Genomic DNA, 6,000 nt, shown 5'->3' on the forward strand with positions numbered 1-6,000 from the left:
AATTTTGGAGTTACAAATAAATTTTAGCAAGTGACTTCCCCAATACAGAACCCGTGAATAATGAGGATTGACCATACTTAGAGCATTTTGTTAAGATTATACCAAAGTATTTTGTGTATCATTAGGTGTGTTTTAACTATTTCTGAAGTTGAAATGTTTCTTATATGGTATAAATTCAGGTTTGGTATCAAACGTAAATCAAGTTTTTTTTTTTTCCTTGTAAAATAACAAGTGCAACTAAAAATAGATGTTTTATATTTGATGAACTACGGAAATTATAGTGTGATGTGTAAGACAAGTAGAACCCATGAGTTACTACGACCACTTTGTCTTTAAAATTTTTCCATGTTTTCTAGAACGTTTTCCCCTTTAAGGGCTTGGGAACGGGGACAACATTCCATTTCTAGTTTTTTAGAAAATTCCTGAGTCTCAAAACCAAAACTAGTGCCATATATCAGGGTAGGAAAGCCAGTGTAAAGATGTGAATTCCCTAATTTATAAGTTTAATGCAATTGTCCTGGTGACTTTTTTAAGATTTTATTTTTAAGTAATCCCTACACCCAACGTAGGGCTCAAATTAACCCTGAGATAAAGAGTCGCATGCTTTATTGACTAAGCCAGCCAGGTGCCCCTATCGTGGTGAATTTTAAATAACCTCTTTATTGATAGTGTATCAACTGATACATACTTAATGCTAATTCTGTGCCAGATTTTTCTTACTGTTTTATAGATCTAATGCAGTTGTCACAAAGGAATTTTTTTAGTGGACAGTACTATTGTCAAATACCAGAGTGCTTAATCTGTGAGGTTCTATGTTAAGCCCTTTACGTGTTACTACTTTTAACCTTCAGATCAATTCTATGTAGCAGACGGTGTTTGCTGTTTTCAGAAAGAAACGTGTTAGGTCTTAGTTTTTAAACAATTTTAAAGTCGCATGGGTTTTTTTGTTTTTTGTTGTTTGTTTTTTAATTTACATCCAATTTAGCAAATAGTGGAACAGTGATTTCAGGAGTAGATTCCTTAATGCCCCTTACCCATTAGGCCATCCCCCTCCCACAACCCCTCCAGTAACCCTCTGTTTGTTCTCCATATTTAAGAGTCTCTTATGTTTTGTCTCCCTCCCTGTTTTTATATTCTTTTTGCTTCCCTTCCCTTGTGTTCATGTGTTATATGTCTTAAAGTCCTCATATAAGTAAAGTCATACGATATTTGTCTTTCTCTAATTTCGCTTAGCAGAATACCCTCTAGTTCCATCCATGTAGTTGCAAATGGCAAGATTTCATTCTTTTTGATTGCCGAGTAATACTCCATTGTATATATATACCACATCTTCTTTATCCATTCATCCATCAATGGACATTTGGGGTCTTTCCATACTTTGGCTATTGTTGATAGTGCTGCTATCATTGGGGTGCATGTGTCCCTTCAAAACAACATACCTGTATTCCTTGGATAAATACCTAGTAGTGCAATTGCTGGGTCGTAGGGTAGTTCTGTTTTTAGTTTTTTGAGGAATCTCTATACTGTTTGCCACAGTGGCTGCACCTGTTTGCATTCCCACCAGCAGTGCAAAAGAGATCGTCTTTCTCCACATCTTTACCAGCATCTGTTGTTGCCTGAGTTGTTAATGTTAGCCATTCTGACAGGTGTGAGGTGATACCTCATTGTGGTTTTGATTTGTATTTCCCTGATGATGAGTGATGTGGAGCATTTTTTCATGGTGTTGGTTGGCCATCTGGATGTGTTCTTTGGAGAAGCGTCTATTGATGTCCATTTCTGCCCATTTCTTGACTGGATTATTTGTTTTTTGGGTGTTGAGTTTGATAAGTTCTCTGTAGATTTTGGATATTAACCCTTTATCTGATATGTCGTTTGCAAATATCTCTACCATTCCATCGGTTGCCTTTTAGTTTTGCTGATTGTTTCCTTTGCTGTGCAGAAGCTTTATTTTGGTAAGGTCCCAATAGTTCATTTTTGCTTTTGTTTCCCTTGCCTCTGGAGACGTGTTGAGTAAGAAGTTGCTGCGGCCAAGATCAAAGAGGTTTTTGCCTGCTTTCTCCTCGAGGATTTTCATGGCTTACTGTCTTACATTTAGGTTAAAGTCCCATGATTTTTAACAGTAGAGTTGGAATTTAGATGCAAGTCTGTCCAAGAACCTTTGTTCTTGATTAGTGTATTGATTCTCATGTTCATTTTGAAGAATGAAGAGGCTGTAGGAGATACATCATTTTTCTAGGGGGGAAAAATGGAAAGAATGGGAGAACTTAACCTTATTAGATACCAAATATAAAATATTAAATAAGAGGAAATTATCTTGGTACTCATGTAATTTTCAGCCAGATTGCATTTTTGATCAAATAATTTTGTAATAGTGCTCATTGCTGGGAAGGTAGAAGAGTGTGTCTAATAGTCATGGGAAGGAAATTGAAAAACTTTAAGCAAGTCATGAAGTTATCTCAGAAGCCTTACATTTTCTTTCTGACTTTGATCCAGGATTCCATTTGAAAGCCCCAAGGAAAAAAAGTTGACACTTAGTCATAAAGATGTTCATCATATTAATTTTTTAATTGAAAAGGAAGCCCTGTATGTATAAAATTAGAGGAACAGTTAAGTAAATTACTTGAAGAAATAGACCAGGAGTTACTGAACTTTATCTGTAAAGTTAACATTCTAGGCTTTGAGGGCCATATGGTCTCTGTCTCAACTATACAGCTATAGGCAATAGGTGAATGAATGGGCATGGTTGTGTTCCAACAAAACTTTACGAAAAATGGGCAGAGGGCTGGATTTGGCTCACGGGCTGTAGTTTGCCACTGAGATATAAAGCTGTTGTAAAAGTGTTTCAGCAGTCCACTGACTGGGAAAAGATACTTGCAAAGCATATGACCAATAAAGGATTAATATCTATAAAATCCTCCTTGAAATTAGTAAGGGAGACAGTCCAATAGAAAAGTAAAGAATGTAGCCAATTCACATAAGAGAAAAGTTCAGTAAAATGTAGGGGGAAATGCCTAACGTTCCTAGAATCAGAGAATGCAAAATTTAAAATGTGCTGCCAATTCACCCAAGGGGATATATTCAGGAAAGTGATAGTGTTCTTTGTAATAGTACAATCGCTAACTAAATGTCCAACAGAAAAGGTTGTTAAATTGTTCATAGGTATAGTAAAATACATCAATGAAAATGAGCAAAGAATGCAAGTAGCAGAATACATATAGCTTGATGTCACCATATAAGAGGCATATAAACTTTTAAGGATGCTGACAAGTGGTTAAGTTTTAGAAATGTGCACACAAAAAAAATGCACGAGAATGATCGACAAGTTCAAGGGAGCAATCACCTCAAATGGAAGGAAGGAGGGGAGTGTGATAGTTTTAACTGGGTAACTTTCTGTTTCTTAACCTGCGTGATGGGTGACTTAGGTTGAAACATAGGAAATTGCCTATACTTAACTGTCTTGACCCATAAAAACATCACTTTCATATGGTTCATATTAGTATTTATGCGTTTTTTTAAATGTTTGTTTATTTTGAAAGAGAGTGCAAGCAGGGGAGTTTGAGTGACAGGTATGGAAACCAGTAAAACCCTCTGCTCTGAGTTGTTCAAAAGGTCTGCATTTGTAGGTTTCTGGCCAGTTTTCATTTCTTCACTTCCTGGGCCAAACAGATCATCTGTTCGGAGGCAACCTATGCTGTCATCCTCTTAATGCCTCTACCTTCCAAGTTTTACCCACTTTGCTACCTCTGGCTGCCTGTTTTAGCAACAGAAAAGCAAAAGACAATACCTTTCATTTCAGTTAAGTTGAAAGTGTACCAAGGTCAGTATTGACCTGTCTCTTGAAGTACAGAATGACAACAAGATGTTTGCAGTATTTGGAAATTGTGTTTGAATATGGTTATTTTTTATTAAATGTTAGAAGTCACATTCCTGAAGAATGTGGGGAAATGCCATTTGAGAATTGGCACTGGGGATCTATGAATGAATGACAATAAAAACCCATAGAATGTGGACCTCTAAGTAGTATTTCTTTCTGGGGATAACTTGTTGCAGTTGATAACTAAATTAGTTGACTGGGTGTATAAAAATTACATTTATGTCAGTGGTGGAACATACTTTGTAATTCAAGATAATATACCAGAATAGATGATTCTAAGTAATTTTACGGTAACCTTTTCCATTAGATACTAAGCCTTATTTTTTCTGAAATTCTATTTTTAAGTCTTTGAATATGCTTGAATTGTTACATTTGGGTTTTCTTTTCTTTTCTTTCTTTCTTTCTTTCTTTCTTTCTTTCTTTCTTTCTTTCTTTCTTTCTTTCTTTCTCTTTCAAGAAAGAGCATGCATGCATGAGCAGGGGAAAGGAGCAGAAGGAAAGGGGGCGAGAATATTAAGCAGGCTTTATGCTCAGCGTGGAGCCTGACATGTGGCTCAATCCCAGAGCCTGATGCAGGACTTGATACCACGACCTTGGGATCATGACCTGAGCTAAAATCAGGAGCCGAACTCTCAACCAGCTGAGCCACCGAGGCACCCCTGGGTGTTCTTTTAATAAACAGCTTTATGGAGATGTAATTCACATATCATACAATTTACCCATTTAAAGTTTGCAATTCAGTGACTTTTAGTTTATTTACAGGGCTGTGCATCCATCACTGCATTTCATTACCCACCCCCCCCCCCAAAAAAAAAATCCCATCTCCTTACCTATCTAGCCTCCCATCTCCCCTTGTCCACCTCTAACCTTGGTAACCACCAATCTGCTTTTTGTCTCTCTAAATTTGCCTATTCTGGACGTTTTGTATAAATGGAATAACAATGTCTGGTCCTTTGGGACTGACTTCTTTGACTTGGCATCATATTTTCAGGTTCATCCAAGTTGTAGCATGTGTCAGCACTTCATTTATTTTTATTGCTGAATAATATCCCATGATATGAATATACATTTTCTTTATAGTTTGTCAGTTGACAAACATTTTGGTTATTTCTGTTTTGGGCTGTTACGAGTAATACTGCTATGAACATTCATGTCCAAGTTTCTGTGAACATGTTTTCAACTTAATCTTGTGTATACACCTAGGAATGGAACTGTTGGATTGTATCGTAATTATGTTTAACCTTTTGAGAAACCGCTAGACTATTTTCCAAAGTGGCTGTAACATTTGACATTCTCATCAACAACATATAAAATGTATAAAAGTTCTAATTTTTTCTGAGGCGCCTGGGTGGCTTAGTTGGTTAAGAGCTTGATTTCGGCTCAGGTCACGATCTCACATTTCGTGGGACTGAGTTCTGGGTCATGACAGCTGGAACCTGCTTGGGATTCTCTCTCTCCCTATCTCTCTGCCTGATCCCCATGCTCACTCTTGCTTTCTCTCTCACAAAATAAATAAATTAACTTAAAAATAACAATAAATGTCAGTCGGCATTTAAAAAACATTTTCCAATTTCCACAGCATCACCAGCACTTAATTAAGATCCTTGGATAATTATTTTTAATATTAATATCTTAATTTTTTATCCTGTGTTGCCATAACAATGGGAGACACAGTATTCATATTGTGCCAAATTAAAGAGACTAAACACTACCTGCCGGCTTTGAATGGCAATTTTTCTCTCCAAGAACATTGCTACATTTTAAAACATGACAATCATATTAAAGTCACTGTAAGACATTTCCACCTGCATAAAATGAGGCTCAAGAAAATTAGACATCAATTAGCTTTTTACCTACATTTACCTCAAGAGGACTCCAGTGAAGACCACACTAGGTAGGCCTGTCCCTGGGAGAGGACGTGAGAAGACTTCCAGTATCTTGATGACTGAAATACGATTTCAACAAGCTGTATGTTTTCAAGAACAAAGACCTCCCTGTAAGCTCGTGTTCCAAATCACTGCCATAGTCTCATAATAATTGCCTCTTGTCGACTGGCTGTTCACTACAAACAGTCTTCATAGTGACAAAGCTGGGCATTTGAGGGAGAGGGCTGTCCCTGAGCCTTT

The sequence above is a fragment of the Prionailurus bengalensis genome, chromosome D3 (assembly GCF_016509475.1).
Source record: "Prionailurus bengalensis isolate Pbe53 chromosome D3, Fcat_Pben_1.1_paternal_pri, whole genome shotgun sequence".
NCBI lineage: Eukaryota > Metazoa > Chordata > Mammalia > Carnivora > Felidae > Prionailurus > Prionailurus bengalensis.